Below are 22,007 nucleotides of genomic sequence, written 5' to 3' on the forward strand. Positions count from 1 at the left end.
CAAAAATGACAGGGATGGTAATGACGAAGTTCCAAGCAACATAATTTCTGCCTCACAGAACTGCAGCTAGTGGAACACACAGAATGACCAAAGACATAGTGAAGAGAATTCTTCCATATCATCTACATAAACACAGCTGGATGAGAATGCTCCTTACTCCTGAGCAGTAGTGCAATGTAAGACAGAAGCCCGAACATGTTTTATTTTCTCTTAAGTGTTGCCTCTCCCCCTTTCCTCAATGTAGAAGGTATAAGAATGGCAGTCCTGTTTGGTTTCCCACTGAAACATTATAGAGAAAATACAGCTTTCTCGCTGGGATGACCATGACCTTCATTAAAAGCAGAGTAGAAACAGAAGAAAAATACATTAGACACAAAATTTTGTTCCACCTATATTAAGAAAGGAAACTTACAAACTAAGAGCCACCATAAAAAAGAACCGTATTTCCAGAAGGAGGGTTAAGAAATGTCACATTAATTTCATACACTATAATGCTGAGAGAAGATGATTTGACAAGTCACAGAGGGATTTTGCTGCAGCTCAACAACTGCCTCTCACAGTAAGATCTCTCAAGACACTTTCCAGCAAGATATTAACTGGCATTCCAGAAAGAAAGAAAGAAAAAAAAAGAAAAACAAACAAACCACACCACCAAAAAATACTAGTACGTGTAGCTTTCCACAATTCTATACTGTGTTGAAATCATTTATGAGCTACCAAAGTTGTAGGTAAAGGACTCAAAAATATTTTGCTTCATTCAGTCACATTATTCTTGGCATAAAACTCATTCTGACTCACGAGCAGAAATCCATTATTTTTTTCACCAGCTCTCAAAAACTGCCCTACCACTTAGCAACAAGGTACATACGCAATCTCAACACTTAAACACACCTCTTTCTGTTTTTTATCGTATGTAATTCTACATTTTCCAACCAAATCCTTTAAACACTGTGTCTACGATTTATATCTCAGCTATCTATGAAATCACTGTATTTCCCCTTCATTACCAGCCCTGAAACTTGCTAACATTCTCAAGCCTCTGGTTTCAGAAACCTTGGACTCAAGATTTAAGCCCTTGCCAAGTTGTTGGCCTGAAATAATACAGAACTATTTTTTCTTCCTTTCTAGTATAACAAATTAAGAGCTTTGAATTGAGGCCTCATTATTTTTTCTGAAATTTTGCCTGTCAAGAACAGCATTTTAAGAATTTTTAACTATCAGAACTTCTTTTCTAACTAGTATATGTTAAGTCCTCAGATTTCTGTGACCGGTTATAAATTCTGAGAATTTTGTAAACTGTTTATCCTAATTTCTTTTCCTCTAGAGAAATTTTTATAATTGGTCAGCTAAGCAGAAATTTGTGTCCATCTGACTCCTGTTATCACCACAGTATGTGGATAAAGCTTGCAAGGCCTTCATTCTAACACAATTTAGAAATGTATGGTAATTGCTCTCCAATGCTGAAACAAATAATTTACATATAGGATCAATTTAAAGAACACTTAACATTCTTCCTAAACATAATTAAACATTAGACAATTAACTTACAAAACTCATTAAATCTTTGCCAAGAGGAAGAGTTTAAATCTACTTAAAATATACATTAGCACCTCACTAGTCTTGCTAATAAAATAAAAATTAAACAAAGAAACAAAAGAATAAGACCAAGTGTGTAAACCAATTAAAAGTAACATGGATTATCAGTATTATATTGTTATCTCATGTTATCTGCCCAACATAATATCTGTCTGCATAATAATCAAATGGTCCTCCAAATGTTATCGCAAATCTCATGATACTTGGTGTTTTCTTAAAGTCCTTATAGATACTTAGATCTCAGAATCTCCAAATTAACTTAAATTTTACATGTATTCATACAATCCTATGAAAAGACTTGAAAAATATGGTGCACATGCAGAATGGCTAAGGCGAAGGACCACTGAAACTAATACATTCATTTTCATGTCTTACGATTTTTTTTAAAAAATCAGAGTTTGAGGACTGGACTTGTGATTTTTGAATGTTAAGGTTAGACAGGACTGTAGGTAAAGATAACAAGAATGCAACACATGCACTTCATACATTTTATATCAAATGAACTCATTACAGTTAAAGCAAAGAGAAAGACAATCGAAGTAAGGAAAAGAGTATGCGCTGTCTAAAGCAACTGGGGGATCAACAAAGGAAGAAAATTCAGCTGGGGAGTCCCAAAAAGTTCAAGGATAAGGCTGAAGAAGTTACTACTATGCTTATGAGCTTGCTTTTCATGAGGACTTACTGCAAGACAATTTCATGGACAGCAATGTTCAATAATAATGGGTTTATCTTGAACACAATCAGAATTCAAGGACACAGATGGATACAAAGGGCTTTAAACTGCATGGTCAACTGATCAGCACAGGACCAGTACTATTTACATTGTTCTGCAAGGGCCTCCAAAAGTTTGTCAGCTGTGTCTTTTAGGCAAGTAAAAAGAGGAAGGTTCATACAACTGCACTGTTGACAACTATGTACAATTTTTTAATCAATGGACCAAGAGTTCACTCTGGATTATATTTTTGAGAACTGGAATAAATAAGTAAACAAACACAAGAGTCCACCTGATTTATGATCAAAGCAGCAAACAGAAATTTGCAGTAGAAGCCCATGACTTATTCTCATCAACCACTGTGATGCACATCAGACATTTAAAATAAGGAAGTGTTATGAGGTGTGCATTTCTAGAATACAGAACTGTATTCTAAATATTTTAAGTCGTAAGCAAAAAAAAAAGTAAGGAGTAGCTTTCAGTATGAATAATTTTGCCCCTTGGAAAATTGATGACTTGGCAGATAGGGGTAAGGTTCTGAGCCATACTGCTCTGCATTTCTGTTTTTTAGACTAAATAATTTCACTTGTATTTGTTTTATACAAAAACGCTTTAAACATTTAATAGCTATGCTGTATTTTAACAGAGCATACCAGAAAATTCTTATTTCTCCATCACCTCAGCCACAAGTACCATCTGATAAAGTACTGTGAGCATCTACCAAATTAATATAAAACCTATTTCATGGTGGACAATTAGACATCATGCTAAATCGCAAGATGGTATTTATTCTCAGCAAAAGATGCATTTAGTTGATGGTATTCCATAATGTAATTTTACTAAATTCACCATAAAAAGTGAGGAAGACCTGAAATAAATGCAATAATTAATTATTCATTTCAGAATGTTTCCAATACACAGAGGGGTTGTTTGCAGACTGTACTATAAAGCTAAACATTAGAATCTAATTTTTTTTAAATAAAATTAATTAGGTCTGTGGCAAGTGGTTAACCTTGTAAATCATTTTTTAGAGGCCAAAGCTTTAATCACAAAGCTCTTTTTACACCACTCACTTTCCACCCCCCCAAATGCTTATAGTAAATTTTATATATCCACCAAGGACAGAGTTGAATTTGGAATTAGATGTGGAAGGATAAAAATATATTTGCTGCAGCTGACCCTACTGAAAGTATATATTTGAGGTATGATTTCTGGTTAGTATAAAAATCCATCACTAATACCAGGACAACAAGGTAAATTTTCTCCTGTGAAGGCAGGAACTCCTAAACTACTATTTTGGGAAGTTCAGTATTTATGGACAGAAATATTAATTTCCACATATAAAACTATGTAAATCCATGTTCTATACCTGTTACTCCAAATGCATGTGTGTCACTTTCAAACAGAATAAAAATAACACGTAATCAGACATTTTAAAACCAGCAGTAGAATTTTCTGAAGCTTTGAAACTTAAGAATTACGTAAAGATAATGTTGATGACAGCGATGCTCAAAAATTATGAGTCAGGCACTGGACTTTGTCACAAAGTAGACACACAAAAACATGAGGATTCAGGAATTCAGGAATAACAAAGGCATCTTCTCCCATCTCAACAGCTGTCCAACTGGGAAAGAAGAGGCTAATAGGATGGATTACTCCCCTTCTCAGTAGCCAGAAAATTCTAAAGGGAAAAAGAAAACAAAGCAATTTCCCTCCTCAAAGGATAAAGAAAGAAAAGAAAAAAAAAAAAAAAAGGAGTGGTGAGGGGAGTGAGATAATCCTCAGAAAAACTCAGGACAGCAACCTAACACCTCACACCATTTCTATTTTCAACAACTCAAGTGACAAAGTGTTGGGATTTCCTTCCGAGATAACGCTGTTGTATTAATCTTGTGGGACATAAAAACTTATTTTTATCCTTCATTGCTTACTATAACCATTTAATAACCTTTTTAATCCTCAGATAAATTCTTCTCTGAGGTGCAACATTAGATGTCTTTCTATTTTCAGGAAGCTATCTGATCTCATTGCTGTACTTCATGTGAGTTTCCTAAAGACTAGAAATGCCTTCTTGGCTCTTCTGGACTCTGACACAGGTGTCCCAAAAAGCCTCGCTCGTTATAAAACATAGGGGGGGGAAATCCTTTAACATGAGTGTTGGGCAAGAACCTTGAAACTCAAAAATCTAGGACATCCCAAATATGTCCAGATTGCATCTACAAAAAATATGGGGCCATTCCTCTTTCTTTCATATTTAGCAGCTTACTATAAAATGAAAGCACTTTTATTAGTACTATTTTTTTCAGCTTTATGCAATGTCCATGACATTTTGTTCTGTTACTGGGCAAACAAACGTATTCGACCATAGCCAGAAGCTAGATGTGCTAATCAGCAATGTTTTGTGTAACCCGCATCATAAAAGATTTCTCATAGAACTTCAGTCTCCTGAAAAGATGTTAATGCCAGCCACTTCTAACACAACCACCATCACCAGCACATTCTTACACAGTTCTTCAAAGAGAACGTTTTAAATATTTAGTAAAAGGTTTTAACAACACTCTCATTGCCAATTAGTGACAGCGATACCATTTAAATCATTGATGATGACCACATTTAAAGTAAATAAATTACAGTCCAAGTTAGTATCACAATATTGCTAAACCTTCATTATGCCATAGTTGATTTACATATTTGACTAGAACACATTTAGAATATTGTTTTCGTCCCGCACTTCAAAAAATTAATGAAATGCAAGGAAAAAAATACATAAAAGGGCACCAGGATGAAAAAAACATAGAAAAGCTTCAATAGGTGGAACAACTAAATGCATTAGATTTCCTTAGCCTGAGAAAAAAAGATGACATAAAGCAAACACAATGAACACCCTTCAACTCATCTGTGGAACAGTAGAAGTGTTCTTCTAACACAAGAACCGGGGGATAGCACGTAAACAAGTAAGTAGCTTCCAGGTAAAACCAGGGAGAAAAGGTCTTCACACAACACATTGTTAAGAAACTGCCTCAGGACACTATAGTGGTGAAACGCTTACAGAAGTCAAACTGGCCTTTGACAATTAAAGGGGGAAAAAAAATAAAAAACTAAACATAAGGATTATTAAACACAAAGATGTCTTAGCTCTGAATCACTTAAGGCAGGGAGCAGATGGCAGGAAAGGAGACTTCTATTCTTCTAGCTCACAGTGGCTGCTGTTGCAGGCAAACTAATGAGTCAAAGGGACTTTTGGTCTGACCCTGTCAGCCTTCCTTAAATTCCCAAGGGCTGGCAACTTCTGAAGACTGGTGGAAAGAGATGCATCTCCCTAGAGCTGTGCTGTCAGCCTTCATCGCAGGTTCAGGCCTCAAACCCTGTGGGACTTAAACCCACTGTGAAGGTTGACGGCCTTGCACTGGAATTTATCTTCCCTTTTTGGGGATTCACAAGCAGACATGAACTGTGGCAGGATTGTACACACCACACAGAGCTCTGCACTGTCCTAGCACTTTGCTGGGAATAGCAGGATCTCCAGTAGCTATCAGAAGAACAGAGCGTGGCCAGTCTGTGGTCTCTCCGCTGCTGAAGCGGGAAAGCCAAGCTGTATGGGGAGGGATGAACAGACAGCGTGACGCCATGGACAAGGTGACACAAACCGGAATAAGGCCAAGCAGGATAGTAAAAGACTTGTATTACGAATTCTTCCACAGCTTTACTTCTAAACCTACAAAATACCGAAAGATAACATTCACAACTAACAGCACCCAGTGCCTTCACACTACACCACCACCTGCAGAGCAGATTCCAAACCAGGGTGGCCACTCACTGAAGGAGGACCAAGCGTGAGGCACACAGTATGTGTTATTTCAGATGAGGAACAAATATAAAGCTGAAAAGCGTCAACCTCAAACAATGCTTGTGAGATGCACCACTGCAACTACTACAACTGGGGAGAATAAAGAGAAAATAAAGGAGAGTTGGCGTGTAACAAATGAAGTACATCCGATAGGCCATAACACGTTCTTGGAGGATCTTCCAAAGCAAAAAAAAAAACCAAAACATACTATCCAAACTCAAACTACTTACGTCTCCTCTAGCTTTCTCCACTATGTGGTAGTAACGTGCCATGACTAAATACACTCTCACTTCATATAAATATTAGTCTTTAACTCTAGGATTCAGACTGGAAATGCTTTTTGCAACAATCTGCTATCAGCATACCTAAAAAAACCTGATTTAGTGACCATTCTCTGTAAATGGCAAAATACTTTTCAATTGAGTCAAGCTATTTCCAGAAGCAATTTATTTCCAGCTATTCCTGAGGCTTTTCTGCCTTATGTGACAAAAATGTATGTATTTGTAAACACATAAATATTGCAACGAATATAAGTATTATTTCAGCAACTCAGAAACTAATGTTTTCTACAGTACATACATGAAAGATATTAATTCTGCTTCTAATTTGCTAATGGAAAAAGCATGGTAGAGTATATAAAGCTGCTATCATCTTGCTTTAAAAAAAAAAAAAAAAAAAAAAATGTTCCTGTACTGTTTACAGAAGTTACCTAAATGAAATAAACAACTGCCTATCCTAAAAACACCAACAATAACTTGCAGGAAGAAAACAATCTAAACAAAGGCTTTGACAGAGAGCTGAATTCCTGTCCTTTTAGTCCAAACTACACTTTAATAATATAAAGAATTTAGCAATTAAATTAATTGTTTGTTTGTTTTATTTAAATAAACAGTCATTTACACTTTATTTTAAGGAATGCAGTTAGAGTAAACAGCTGACAAACACTACCAAACACTTTTGTCATCGGGAACTAGGTAATTAAATATATAAAGCACCAGGATTTTCCATCATAAATAGCGCTTCACAAAACAAAAAACATGCAGACCGTTCTGCTGCTACAGAATTTCACAATCATAATTCTCCTATCCTGCACCCAAAAGGGCAGTAAAGGATGGGGATATGTTCACATACATGGATGTTAACACATTAAAGCATGCACAGAACTTTATAATGCTATGCCTTTTTTAGTGAAGGCAAAATAATAATGCTGGCAAGAAGAAAGGACAAAAAAAAAGGGGGGGGAGGGGAGGTGGGGGGCAGGGAGGAAGAAGTTATAATCACAGAAGCTCATCCATAAAAAGAAATTGAAAATTTTGTGGAATTGCTTTCTAACAAAAGAGCAGCAGTTCTTTTTCTTCTGCCATAGTGATTATCTCATAATTTAGAGGAAATATCAAACCACTTGCAGCAATTTTAGAAAAGGTATTAGGACAGTCATGACACTAATACACACAATATCCATTATCTACTATATATTTGTAAGGTACCTATTTCTTATACCAAAATTAAACCCACAAATAAGTTTCTTTCATTAAAGTAATTATTTTTACAGTAAGTTTGGAAATGTGGCTTAGTGTGTTGTTATTTTATAAAACTCTCAGCCACTATTCTGAAAAGGGGTTTGTTTGTTTAAAGGCACTTCCTGTCTGCCTGCACTTAGGAACTACTTACTACAATTTCCAGAACATGAACGTTTGGTATCTGAAAAGATCCCTGAACACAGTATACAATCTGAAGCACACAGCGGTATTTTGTTACTTATTCCAAAGGGTCAAAGGACATTAAAAGGAATCCCAGGAGAGACAAATGAATCACATCTATTTAACTTTCCCAAAGCTGCACCAGTTAACACTGTGAGCCTCCGTACTGCTGATCTTCAGTCACATGCTATACTGCACTCTTCGCTGTGTTGAACATTAATGTTTTGCAAGGTCAAGGTCTAGGAGGGAAAAGGTGGGTGAACTCAAGCAAGCTTGATGAGCAAGCAGGTGAGCCTATGCTGACAGTTCTTGAAAAGAAACTAGTTAAGTAGAAATTAAGAGATATACTGCAGTCAAGACAGTGGGCCACGTATCCTGCCAAAGGATCACTCCATGCATAATCTCCTACAACAGGGAGTACAGTGATGACACTACCCCACGTTTAAAAGGCATGCCAGATGTGAAAATCAACTGCAAAACAGTAAAGACAGACTTTATAAACACAACTGCACACCAGGGAAAGATGACACTTGCTACTTACTCTTCTTAACGACAAACAAACCAACCCCTTTCAAAGAGCTCTTTTTCATGCCAACCCTGAAATCTAGTAAGTATGTGATAGATTTGTACTTACTGTCTATTATTTTAATATATTTAGAAGGAAAGATATTTCTGTATTTCTGAAGTAGGTTCTGCAACATCATATTGCCCAGCTCACAGGTGATAAAGAGTAAAAATAACTGATTTTTATTTTAACTATGGAGTACAGAATTTGAAGTTATATATTGTCAGGCAGTGACATCTTCATCTGAAGAAATTTTCCACAAAGCAAGCAGCCTGGATGTTGCTGAGATTTGGTATAATATTGTGCACAGGTAAAACAGCACTCCTTTTTCCACATTCAGTACAGCAGAAGTTGCTTTTCCCGTTCCTTTATTCTTCTCCAAAAGTTTTACTGTCTTTCACTTTTTAAGGTTTTTATTGATATGCTTATGTTTAAAACCCATAAACTACAATCATTTAACAAAAAAAAAAAATCATGTATCATCATATGATGGAAATAAGAGCATAGTTAAAACTAGCTGTTTCCCTGAAGATGCATGTATGTTGTAAGATAAGTTAAAATTAGAAAGAACCTGGCAAGTTGAAGACGCGATCTGAAATAACTAGAATGCAGTCAGTAGGACAAGTACAAGCTTTTAAACTTTGTGCAGATGATTGCTTTTGCCCATATATCAGCCAGCAGTTCTGCACAGAAGGATCACAAACAAAAGGTGATTAAAAGACAAAGAGCATCATACTGAAATTTATTAACAGTTGATCCTGTGGCAGAGCAGTGGAGCAGAGTAGACTGACCTCTTGAGGTCTCTCCCAGCCCTATTTTTAAACATTCTTCTATACACATATGCTGCTGCTTTTCATATTTTCCTCTTCTCCATATACGTTAAACAACTCATTATATACCTTTCTTCCCCAAAAATCTGCCTGCTAGTCTATTTAGATCTAGATTTCTGAATTTTGAACACAATCCCACATTTGTGTGCAAAGATAAATATTTTTGAATAAATGTACTTGTATTATAATATGTTTTAACTTAATTTAGCCCTTAAAGATAGGCAATTGGCAAATTTTATTTAAGGGGGTTTTTAAATAGAGTCAGGGGGAATAATACAAAGCTTGACGCCAGTATCAGCCAAGGGCTGGGAAACTACGCAATTAACTCGTCCTGTCAGTCTCAGTTTAAATTTTTTAATCTTCCGTGAATGCAATCAAATCACGGGAGCAATGTATTATCTGTGAGCCATGGGTAGGAAACCGCTGCTCTAATTCCTAGTTTAAAAAAGTCTAAACTAATTGTCATATCTTTGATCAAGCCTGATAACAGGCATTAAAAAAAAAAAAAAAAAAGAAGAAAAAAAGCAAGCTCATCAGGTATTCATAATGATTTTTAAATTCCATTATTTGTTTTTTCGTCACTGAACAGACTGAACATGTTTTGTGGATATTCTAAGGATTTGAGGGTGGAGGGGGTGAAGGAGTTGCTATTATTCACACTAGCCAAGCTCTTTAGTCAGTCAACAGAAATAGACAGATAAGGTCTTCCAGAAGAGAAGTCAGAGAAGCTAAATTCATCCAAATTAAGCTCCCTCTTCAAGTCATCTTTTGCAAAAAAATACTTTCTCTTCATGGACTACAGTACATAAGCTAACTAAATTACATGCTGACCTTAGGTAAAGTGGGTATCCTCATATATACATTTCTACAAACACCTTTTTTTTAAAAAATCTTGTTACATATATCCAAATAAGATTTTGATTACTGCAGTCTACAGAAAGTACCAATGTAAATAAAAATATATACCAAATGCAATGCACAACATAACCACTCAGTGGCTGCGACATATCTCAGTCCAGTGTCACTGTTAACAAGTAGTAAACTGCCTGACATGTATGTCTAGTGTACACATATAATACTATATGAAAATACCTAAGGTATACAGCTTCTGTGTGACAGAAAATATGATTTAGGAAGAGCTACTATATGGTGTTAAGTATTGTTTTAAAATATAATTATATTTTTAAAAATTAGGAAGCCAGTGCACACTAAGTAGTAGAGGATGAAGAAGGAGGAATAGAAACACTGATAGGTGCTGGTAACCTTCTATAGTCTAGCTGAGAGTCCAACAAATCAAAGAGGAAGCATCCTCTAAAAGCAAGCTCCTGGATTTATGGAGGTGCAGTTAGCCCTTCAGATCTTTCATACTATGTGACAAACCAAAGATATGAGATAGATCCACACTAAATCAACAAAAAGAAACTAAGAAGGAAACAAGCAAACCAAATCCAGAAACAGCTCCTCAGAAAAATCTATGCTTTGGCTGCCTATTTGAAAGCCTGCCCAAGGTAAGGTGTAGGAGTAGCATAATGGTCACAGCCTTGTTTCCTTAATATATGCTTTTTTTGTGGTCTCCATTTTGGTGTCAATTAACATGTGTGCTCTGAGCAGAGTACCTTCTATTGCTGGGTCACTGATACCTTTCTTCCACACAGATCTTCTGTAACTAGGAAGAATTCAGCTCAGAGGGCAGCATTTTGTTTTCAAGGGAAAGGGCGAGGAGAAATAAAGAATATCATAGTTTTCTCCTTCTGTCCTCTATATGGCTGTTTTCTTTGAACTTAAGGAGCCTTAGCACCTTTGAGTCTGTGACTGCTCAATCAAGTTTACCTGAAAATGTCTAGCATGTTGAAAAGTTACTTGGGCATAAACGCATATATACATATATATGTGTGTGTGTGTATATATACAAAAATACAAAAATATTTTAAAATCTCAACAGCCTCATTACACAGATTTCTTTCCCAATATGAAAGATGACTGAAAATCTGGTAAATTCATATACTTTAAACTGATTCCAGCAACTTAACTCCTTTATATCCTTTTAGATAAAAGCTGAATGTGTCTGATATATTCCTGGGTCTCCATGAAGACCTGCTAACATGCCACTGTGGCTAAGGTAATTTAGGACTCCAGAGAACCTAGATTACTGAAAATACTACTTTACAGTTTACCATGAATACAAAAGGCTTTTTATTACAGTAACAATCACAGAGGTAGAAAATATTGCAAAACATTCTCCATATTTCATATTTTATACACCTGATACAAACAGGTATACAGTAAGAACTAGAGATCATAGAAGACTGAACGAGCTAATTATGTATGCTGGTAGTTTAGTAAGAAAAAAGATCTTGATGCATATGCTGTGGAACTCCCCAGTTGCAGAAAGACACAGATATAAGAATTTTTAGTTTCAAAAGCAAAGCTCTACTGAAAATTATACCCTAGAATACCTACCTGCTAAATTTGGTTCCTCTCTTCTCACAGACTTTGGAACTTAGGAGTTGCCAGTACTCAGGAAGTACATGACTTTACAAAATGAAAGCTTGAGTTTACACCCAGAATAAAAAAGGGACATATAAATTTGCTTAAGTTATCGGTCAAAAAATGTATTGACACAGATCAGTATTGCTATATACCAAAAAGAACCCTGGACTTTGCTTCCAAACACATGTTTGTAAGAACACTCCTGCTCACAGTGTCAAGACACCTTTCTCCACTTAATTCTTTTTGTTGTCTTCCTAAATAACTGCAGTCTCTCCTAGGCGAATCTCTTCTCATTTTATTACTGTAATACCTCTTCTAATAAAGACATATTTATCCCGCTGCATCTCTTTCTGACTGGGTCTATAGTTCTGACAAACTGTGAGGTTCCGTAGGCATTTACTGGAGACCCCTGGAAGCAAGCAGCTCTGAGGAAACGTGTATGCCACGAGTCATTTGCTGCCTTAAAGATTCTCAAACTCCTACCACCTCATAGTCTCTTTAAGAAAGATGAAAAGGAACCTCATACAAAAATAAAGCAAGCTCACTGCCAACTGTCAGAGCAGCTAAGAAAAGTCCACACGACGCTTAAATCCAGTTTGAACTGCAAGATAGACTCACTGTAAATTCATTTTACAAAATATTATAGGAACTGCTGTAGGAAGTTACATTTTAGGAAACCATAGCTAGTTGCACCAAGAAAAATCTTATGGAAAAAACAAAATATAGAGCAAAAATACCACTATGTACAAATAGATGATACATAAGTTAGTTCACAAATAGGGTACCTGAAGAGCCTAGATCCTATGAATGCACCATGTGTCATCACCATCACCTCTGAAAAATCAAAATCTCATAAATATGCAGAGTAATAAATAGAAAGTGAAAAAGTGTCTATAAGCACAGATATGCAGGCCCTAGCCCTCAAATTTGGTTCAGCAAAGGTAAGCAACAAAATAGGCTATTCCGTAAAAAACTACTACAAATGAAGGGTCCAATCTTTAATGCTTTTTTCAGCCTAAATGCAGCTTACATATGAGAGTGAAAGGCCAAGTAAACTACCATGGTATAAAGATCGTAATAGTTTTTCCAGTAATAGTGGCCCTACCACCTGTCATCAGCCTGATGACACTTCAACATCTAAGAATATATCCTCTTGTACCAAACAAGAAAAAGTCAAAATGATGCATATGCACAAAATAAATGAAAAGAAAAAAATATGGAACCAGTGACTGCAAGTAAGAAAGGAAAGGAAAAAAAGACAGCAACTGCTCTGAGAAGAGTTATGAAAATCAACAACCAATGGAAGCACAGACTAAAACCAAAATAAAATACATTTCTGTGCTTCTGATTTTCATGCACAAACATGTAGTTCTAAAGAATTTAATCTCAACTGGAACTATTATTCAAATGTCAATTTTCTGTTTGTGACTCAAAAGCCTACACAGTAATTTGCAGGCAAAACACTTAAAGCATTAGATGTTCCATAAGCATGCATTTTACAGATCAACTAGCAACACTGTGTTTTGCATGGAGGTATGAAATCTGCATGGGACAGACAGACCTTTTTCCTGAGGTTATTCCATATATTCTTTAAGAGCAGTTTTACATCACTGATTGATACTAAAACTCCAGAAATTTTTTCCAAAAATAGACTACATTTTACTTTTTTCCACCCTGTTCTACAGACTTCTGCTGTGCAAGAGCAGTCACAAAGCATCTTAAGGTTTACTGCTCATGACATATTTTCCAAAAGGTTTCATATTGAAAACTACGACCTACACAACCAGATACAAACTACCTGTGAACTGCTGAACTAAGCAGGCAGAAGAATACTCAGTATATATGAAGACAAATGATTTTTCCCAGAAGTATTAAAACAGTCATATCTAAAATAAATATGGACCACATAACTTTAAATGTAATGTTGGCAGATTTTCCACTCATGTCATAATTATTCAAACGATAACACAAAGTTGTAGTAATCAGTTTTTGGCAGTTTAACAGATTACTGTCCACATTTGCAAAATGGTATTAATCAGTAATAATACCATGAAGTTGAATAATTTTATATTCCACATTTCTGTAGAAACTAGAGAACCTTAACTTAAATATTCATGAAATGTAATCCAAAACATACTTCCTTATCTCATGCTTCTTGATCTTAATATATCACGAATCCCTAGGTATTGTATCCTTGTTTGAATCCCTAGGTATTGTATCCTTGTTTGGTCCCCAGAGAGGCAGAAGGTTGCTGTATAATCAAAACATAACCTACAAAGTAGTATGATGGCACGATACCCACTGCAAACAATGCTAGCACCTTTCTTGGGCTACCACAGAAGAAACAAAACATTGTTAAGAAATATGTAAGAGAATCACTGGCAAATCCAGTAAATATTAAGTTACTCCAACACCAGGCTCAGTTGCCCCTTATCTATTGTTATAATTTCTTTAACACACACACACACACACACACACACACACACACACACAAACGCACACGCCCAGCATCACTGCTCCAACAGGAAGGGTGGGTGCAGGCTGTCAAATGCGTTCCACTGCTGACTGCCCTTGCTCTCCCCTTGGTTTTTATAGCAAGATCCAGCAGACAGTAACACAACTTGAGACATGCTACTAGTCTTGAATTTCCACACGTGTTTTTCTATTATCCAGCCAACAGAACAACAGAGGTAACAGGCAAAACACGGACTGAACAATGTTAGGGAGCAGAATGATTGAGGGGCATTTCTGTTGTTCTAATTGTGGTGAAGTGACAAGGGGTGGTTTGGGTGTGTAAATTGTCCACTTTCAATCAGTGCTGTGATGATGTTATTTTGCTGTGACTGAAGTTTGTGAACACTGTGTGGTGAATGTGGATTTTAATAATTCTTACGTATGTTATCCACAGAGGCAAGGGGTGGAACATATTGTGTTTGCGTGGCAGTGTTTTGGTAGCGGGGGGGCTACAGGGGTGGCTTCTGTGAGAAGCTTCCAGAAGCTTCCCCCATGTCTGACAGAGGCAATGCCAACCGGCTCCATGAGGGACCCACCGCTGGCCAAGGCCGAGCCCAGCAGGGACAGTGGTAGATAATATATGGGATATGCGGGGTAACATATTCAAGAAGGGAAAAAAAACCTGCTGCAAAAACAGCACCTGGAGAGAGGAGCGAGAATATGTGAGAGAAACAACCCTGCAGACACCCAGGTCAGTGAAGAAGGAGGGGGAGGAGGTACTCCAGGTGCCAGAGCAGAGGTTCCCCTACAGCCCAGGGTGAAGCCCATGGTGAGGCAGGCTGTGCCCTGCAGCCCCGGGAGGCCCATGGTGGAGCAGATCCCCACCTGCAGCCCGGGGAGGTCCATGGGGGAGCAGATCCCCACCCGCAGCCCAGGGAGGTCCACGATGGAGCAGATCCCCACCCGCAGCCCGGGGAGGTCCACGGTGGAGCAGATCCCCACCCGCAGCCCGGGGAGGTCCACGGTGGAGCAGATCCCCACCTGCAGCCCGGGGAGGTCCACGGTGAAGCAGATCCCCACCTGCAGCCCGGGGAGGTCCACGGTGGAGCAGATCCCCACCCGCAGCCTGGGGAGGTCCATGGTGGAGCAGATCCCCACCCGCAGCCTGGGGAGGACCCCACCCCAGAGCAGGAGGATGCCCAAAGGAGGCTGTGACCCCGTGGGAAGCCCACACTGGAGCAGGCTCCTGGCAGGACCCACGGCCCTGTGGAGAGAGGAGCCCTGCAGCTCATGGAAAGGTCTCATGTTGGAGAAGTTTGTGGAGGACTGTCTCCTGTGGGAGGGACCCCATGCTGGAGAAGGGGAAGAGTGCGAGGAGTCCTCCTCCTGAGGAGGAAGGAGTGGCAGAAACAACGGGGGATGAACTGTCCGCAACCTCCATTCCCATTTCCCCCATACCGCTGCAGGGGGAGGAGGCAGAGAAAATTAGGAATAAAGTTAAGCCTGGGAAGAAGGGAGAAGATGGGGGAAAGGTGTTTTTAAGATTTTATTTTATTTCTCATTATCATAATCTGATTTGATTGTTAATAAATTAAACTGATTTCCCCAAGTCAAGTCTGTTTTGCCTGTGACGTTGATTGGTAAATGATCTCTCCCTGTCCTTATCTTGACTCATGAGCCTTTCAATGTATTTTTCTCTCCCCTGCCCAGCTGAGGAGGGGAGTGAGAGAGCAGCTTTGGTGAGCACCTGGCATCCAGCCGAGATCAACCCACCACAGCTGATTTTGGAGGCATATAAATACCAAAGAAGACAACAAATCTAGCTGAGTTCTGAAGTACTTGAAGTTGTGCTTCATTTACAGCCATTATACCACTGGAGTAATTGCTCTATGTTTTTTCAACCTTTCTCTCAGGAACCATGGCTTTAGAAAAGAAAACAACTGTATTTGTACAAATAATTGTATTAAAAAAACACTCCCGTTCCATCTTCCCCGATCTACATTCTACCACTGATGCTCCCCCTACTTTTCAAGCTGAAACATTAGCATTTGGAATATGCAGAGCTAAGTATAAAGATGTTCCTATAGGTGAAGTACAACACAGCCTACTGTTAAACGAGCTGTCACTTTTAACAAGAAGAATGCTCCCTGGTGTACCTTCTCCCAGCCCCAGCCCAATGAGATCCCAAATCTCTCTCATCACCTGCTGTGTGCCTGTCACACACAAGCCAATAGAACCACAAAATTGCTCTGCACAGGTGCATCCCAAATAACAAGGATACCATGTAATCCATGTTTTTCCCTGCCAGGCTGGTGCCTGTGTTGTCTTCTTACAAGCCAGCTAGTTTCTCTCGCCTTCTCCAACAGGAGTTAGAGCCTTCTGTTTTAATAAACCTCAAAACATGACGCGTCCCCAACCCCCAAGCGTGTATGTGTACAAAGCCATCCTCTCACTGTTGTCCACTTGTGACCAAAGAAAAATCAAGTCCCCTGACTACAGGAGAAAAAAAAAGAAAAAAAAAAAAAAAAAAAAAAAAGCTGTCTATCCTTTCATCTAGAGCCAAGGCTCTGTGAGCTGAGCCAAATCTATCGCCTGCATCTCCCTGCCTCTGTCACAGAGAAAAAGACCCCGATGGGGAAGAGCAAGCGCTCTTACCTTAATTATGCTGCTCCTCCGGGGGATGCCGGGTTTGCCTTCTCGTTGTTGACTGGTGGAAAATCCTTTCTCTTTGCCGCTGCTCTCCGGGCTTGCAGGAGGAGCTGATCCCAGCTCTTCGCTGGCTCCCGCCAGGGCACAGTCCCCGTTGGAGACCCGGCTGCCCGCACTGTCAAAGCGGGATCTCCCACCGCCGCCGCCTCCACCTCCTCCTCCTCCTCCTCCTCCTTCCCCATCTCCTGCCTTGAAGGCCACCTTCCCTTGGACCGGCCCGGAGGAGGCAGGGAGCCCCCCGCCTCCGGTGCCGCCACCGCTGCCAAACTCCGCCATCAGCCTCCCTGACTACAGCAGAAACAATATTGCTGTCCCCCTCCCCTCCTCCTGCAGCTGCTCGGCGGTGGCTCTTCTTCCGCTTTCTGTGTATTTATGAGCGGGGGATTCTGAGCAAAAGTCTCTCCCCTCCGCGCATTTGGCAGCTGAGGTCGCGGAGCTCCAGGCTGGGGACGGACGGACGGACGGACGGGCGGGCGGGCGGACAAGCGCTGCGTCTCGGCGAGCACCAGCCCTTCAGCACCTGGGGGTGGAAAAGAAACGAAACGTGACAGCCTGCCCTCACACGGGGCGGCGGCGGGCGGGGGAGCGTTACACCACAGCGCGCTTCCCTCCCTCCCCCCCCCCCCCCAACACACACACACACGCGTGGGGAGGGGAGGAGCTGCGCGAGGTCTCCGCGAGGCGCCAGGCGAGGCACACGCGCGACGAGGCACGGCGCGGGAACCGCGGGGCGCAGAGGGAGCGCGGCCGCCCCGACCGCTGCCCGCGGCCGCGGGTGGGGGGGGGGTGGGGGGGGGGGTGGGGGGGTGGAGCGGCGCGAAGGGGACTCGGGAGGAACTGCGCTGTTCGCGCTGCTTCAACCAGGAAAACGAGAGAGGCGTTGATGGCGGTGTTTTCAGCCCTACAATGAAACCCACCGCCGCGGAGCAACGAAGCCGAAAGAGAACTTGCAGAACAACGCAGCCCAAAACCCTCCGGCCCCAGCCCGGGGGAGAGAGCCCGTCCCCACGCCCCGCGGGGACGACCCGCTGCAGCCTCTCGCTGGCCACGCGCGACGGCGAGCAGCGGCGCGACGCGAGCGGCAACGCCGCCGCCGCCCCGCGGGGCAGCCTCCCAAGGCGCCATCGGCAACTTTTCTCCGCTCGCCGCTGCCTGCCGACATCCAGCCGCCTCCGAGCGGCTACAGCCGCGGCCCGGGCAGGGGCACCCCCCCCCCCCCCCCCAGCCCTCCCGAGCCGCTGCCCCGCGGAGCCTGCACCCCGCGGCCGGCCCTCTCCCGCACGGTTGCGCCCCCGCTACCCACCTCGGCGGCAAGGTGGCGGGGGGAGCCCACCCACTGCCGCTGCAGTGGCCGCTTTTTCCCCCCTCCCTCCTCTCCGCTATGGTCGCCGCCTCTGCCCGGAGCCGGATACAGAGAGAAACTGATTCACGCGGTCGCTCCCCCCGCTCTCTGCCGCCGCCGCCGCCTTCCCCCCGGCTCACCGCTCGGCAGCAGCCCCGAGGGGGGGAGGCAGCCCCAGCCGCCCCCGCCGGGAAACTCTCGGGGGAAGGCAGAGGGAGCGAGCCGGGCTCGTCCCCGCCCGCCGCTGCCAATCACAGGGGCCGGCCCCGCGCGGATTGGGCGGCCCCGCCGCCAGCGCCCCGCTCCGGCAGCGCGGGGGCCGCTCCGCCGGAGGGCGAGACCCGCGCCCACCCCGGCGGTGCCCGGCCCCCCCGCCTCTCGCGCCCCGCGGTTACCGGCGGATTCCTCCACACGCTCCCTCCCCGGGGCGGACGCTCCGGGCTAACGGAAAAAAAAAAAATATATATATATATATACTAAAAAAAAAAAAAAAAAAAAAAGAAGCCCGCTCCTCGGCGCCCCGCTCCCGCTGCGGAGCGGAGGATGCGCGGCCCGGCCCGGCCCGGCCGGCGGCCCCCGAGGCGACCCGAGCCCCTTCCCGCCCGCCCCGTCGGGGCCCTGCGACCGCCAGCGCGCGCAGGAGGGGCGGCGGCCCAACGGTCGCGGCCGCGCGCCGTGAGGGGCCCCCGCGGCCTGGCCCTGCCGCCCGGGGCTGGCGTCTGCGGAGCTGATGGGTCCGATTGGACCCATTAATTAACAAAGGGAAGGAGGTGACAGGGTGCTGGGATGTTAACAGCTTTGTGCAGACTGCAACTTGACGGTCACCCTAAGAAATGTCCACAAAGCAAGCGCGGCCCGTGTGCCCTTACATACCCCCTGCATACTTGTTTACATTTGCTATGAGGTAAACGCGAGTGGCTTTGTGCATGAGGAATAATTCAAAGAGCCACACGTTTATTTTTACCTCTTGATGTAGCTGCGTGTTGCAAGAGCTTGATATTTCACGATTAAATTGAATAAAGGGAAATGGAATGCAGCAGTCGAGGCACTTGGCCCTCTGCTTGAAATTCAGAAGTTGAGTCACATGAGGAGGCGCTACATTGGGAGCGCGGGCAAAATTAGGAATCACAGAAATAGGAGTGAGAAGAGTCACGCTGAGTGAAGAGACACCTAAGACCACCCACGCCATCTGACCTTCAGCATTTGGCTGAAGTGCTTAATGCAGGAGCTAGACTTGGATTACAGTCGAACGAAAGCACTGCGTTTTTAATTTAGGTGCCCCCAGCTGCCCTCTGGAGATCGCTTGACTGTGCCTGGAGCCTTGGTACCAGAGATCAGACACCCGTCGTAGATACCCAGGTTAAGGCAGCATAAATACCCCCCTCCAGTGGGCTGGTGCGGAGCCACACAGTGGAAGCCACTGGAGCAAAGAGTACGTTTTCAATGCTGTCCCTCAGCTCCAGGGCCTTACCACAGACAGCAGAACAGTGCCACCATCCCTTGGTGGCCCACTGCCTGGAGCAGTCTCCAAAGGGAAGGCACCTCCACCTTTTCCTTTGGAACACCGAGGGGCAGCTCACTCCTCCGAAACACTGAGAGCTGCAGGGGTGATGCCTTCTCCTGTCCGTGTTTAGTGACTGGATCTCTTGGAGTGTGAGAGCCCTTATTTCAATCCCCTCTCTTCCCGAAGGGATTCACATCCATGTCCCCACTGCCACTAGAAGGCCACCAATTTACAGACTGGTTCAGGTAAGAGCGTTTTCCTTAGAAAGCCGTGCCACACTGTAGATAGGAAACCAAGAGACACTGAGCCAGAGACAGAGCACAAGAGGGAATGTGACTGCAGTTTAGCAGTAATCTGTGCATGAGTGTTATTAAATAATTGTCTGGGTAGCAAGAAAAGGAGCAAACAACTCACATTTGATGTGGGAGGTCTGGTAACTAAGATACAGGAACCCACTTGTTTTTGTGTCATGGAAGTACCATGCCACTCCCACAGAATAAATCTGCTTCAGGTGCATGATAATTACATGTAATAAATCATTAATCTCTGGTCCATGACAATGGGGTTCATCACTATAGGAAAAAGGAACCATGAAGTATGATCCAGCTTGGAGGAAGGTATGACCCTATTTGGAGGATGTTAATTATTCATTTCTACTGAGTCAAGGAAGTTCAGAACCTGACACTACTACATCACTCATACATATGGTCCCAATTTTAATCAAACTATTAACAGTGCTTAAGTTTAAATGAAAACCTAGACATTTGCGAGATTTAGGCTGTAAACACTGAGGGACACTATTAATAAATTTAAGATTTGAAATAACCAAAGTTTATGTTTTTCATTATCTGGAGATACAGTAGTTTTACCATTTGACCTTACCTGAACAACTCTTGCCTGAACATCTTGCCTTGCACTTTAAGTAGGAAAAGGCAGCCTTGAATATTAATGGAACATTCAGTGTTGTATGTGCAGATGTGCACATCACAAAGCACCCTTACAGGAGACACTTTGTCATTAGGATCATCACTGTTTCTTCTGGAGGATGAGATTTACATGCAACAGGTACAAAATGTTATTAGAATCATTTGTCACAGAGCGTTGCCAGTAAACTGGTGAGGAAGATGTGTGCTTTCTGTCATTTTGCTACTTAAGATGCACATACTAAAACACCAGTTTTAAGGCCTTTAGCAAAATTTGATCAGTTCTGTCTCTGAGAAAATATAAGAAAAAAAACTTCCCTTTTCGACTCTGCTTATCTGCCTAACCTGTATAGAAACAAGATAACACCACTGAAAAATAAATCATTTAACTTTAGCCTTGGCAGTTCTGTAATGAATGATACCAAGACCTGCAGACATTGTCAGACTTTTGGCTGTGAAAGTGATGATTTAATACAAAGGAACAAGACAAACTTCTGAACCTCATCTTTAGGACACGTGCCCACAAGTCAATGTAACAGCACCGTCATTATGCTTATTCTAATTACTGAAATTTAATTACTGATAAAAGCATGGCATCAGACACCAAACTAGAAAGGTTGCGCTAGAAAGATGGAGTAGCAAATAATTATTTCTTCAAATCTGAGATTTCTTCTGATGGCCATTCACTGATTTTTATTATTGCCCTATTCTGTTTTACAGAATTTCCTTGCATTAGCAAAGTGTTTGTTCAGATGCATTTTGAATGCACTAAGTTGAAAAAATACTTCCATCTACAAAATTAAGCATTTCTGCTAAACGAAAGTCCCAGAAATGGTCACCAAGATTGGCCTGCTCTGTAGAGACCTTGTTTATCTCAGTGATCTCAGGTTTCTGAAGTAATTCATGTTGTACTAACATAAACTATACACTTTCTTTGTCACAACTTTTTGAAGATCATGGGGTGAGGAAACTTTCTCATTATCATTATTTGATAGTGACCTCAGCAGGCTCTATTTATTTAATTGTTAAATGAAATAAGGATTATAATGGAATCAAAAGACACCCCTGTGACAATATTGAACTGTGAGAACTTGCTGTTATGTGTACATATTAGCTATTTTCATAAAATCCTATTAAATATCAGAGTTCCACAGCTAAGCTAATATAACCCGTTGAACTTTTCTAACTCAAATAGCGTGGCAGTAGAAACCTGCCAAGAAAGAGACTGTGTTTAAACTCTTAACCAGTGACTAAATGACCAGTATTTAAATCAGTCAAATACCAGATTATTATTAATATCCTAAATACTTTTTATTCTGAACATGAAGAACTTTA

The 22,007-nt window shown here is 41.9% G+C and overlaps 1 protein-coding gene across 1 annotated transcript in view; it reads right to left on the minus strand.

Moving 5' to 3' along the window:
- The window catches only part of PLCL2 (phospholipase C like 2), a 108,934-nt gene extending 91,875 nt beyond the window's left edge, over nucleotides 1-17,059 (minus strand). The window contains 1 exon segment of the mRNA XM_032991653.2: nucleotides 16,850-17,059. The gene's annotated coding sequence lies outside the window, so the exon portion shown is untranslated.
- Between the last annotated feature and the right edge of the window lie 4,948 nt (nucleotides 17,060-22,007).

Source organism: Tyto alba, unplaced genomic scaffold, assembly GCF_018691265.1.
Source record: "Tyto alba isolate M040663 unplaced genomic scaffold, T.alba_DEE_v4.0 Super-Scaffold_38, whole genome shotgun sequence".
NCBI classification, from domain to species: domain Eukaryota; kingdom Metazoa; phylum Chordata; class Aves; order Strigiformes; family Tytonidae; genus Tyto; species Tyto alba.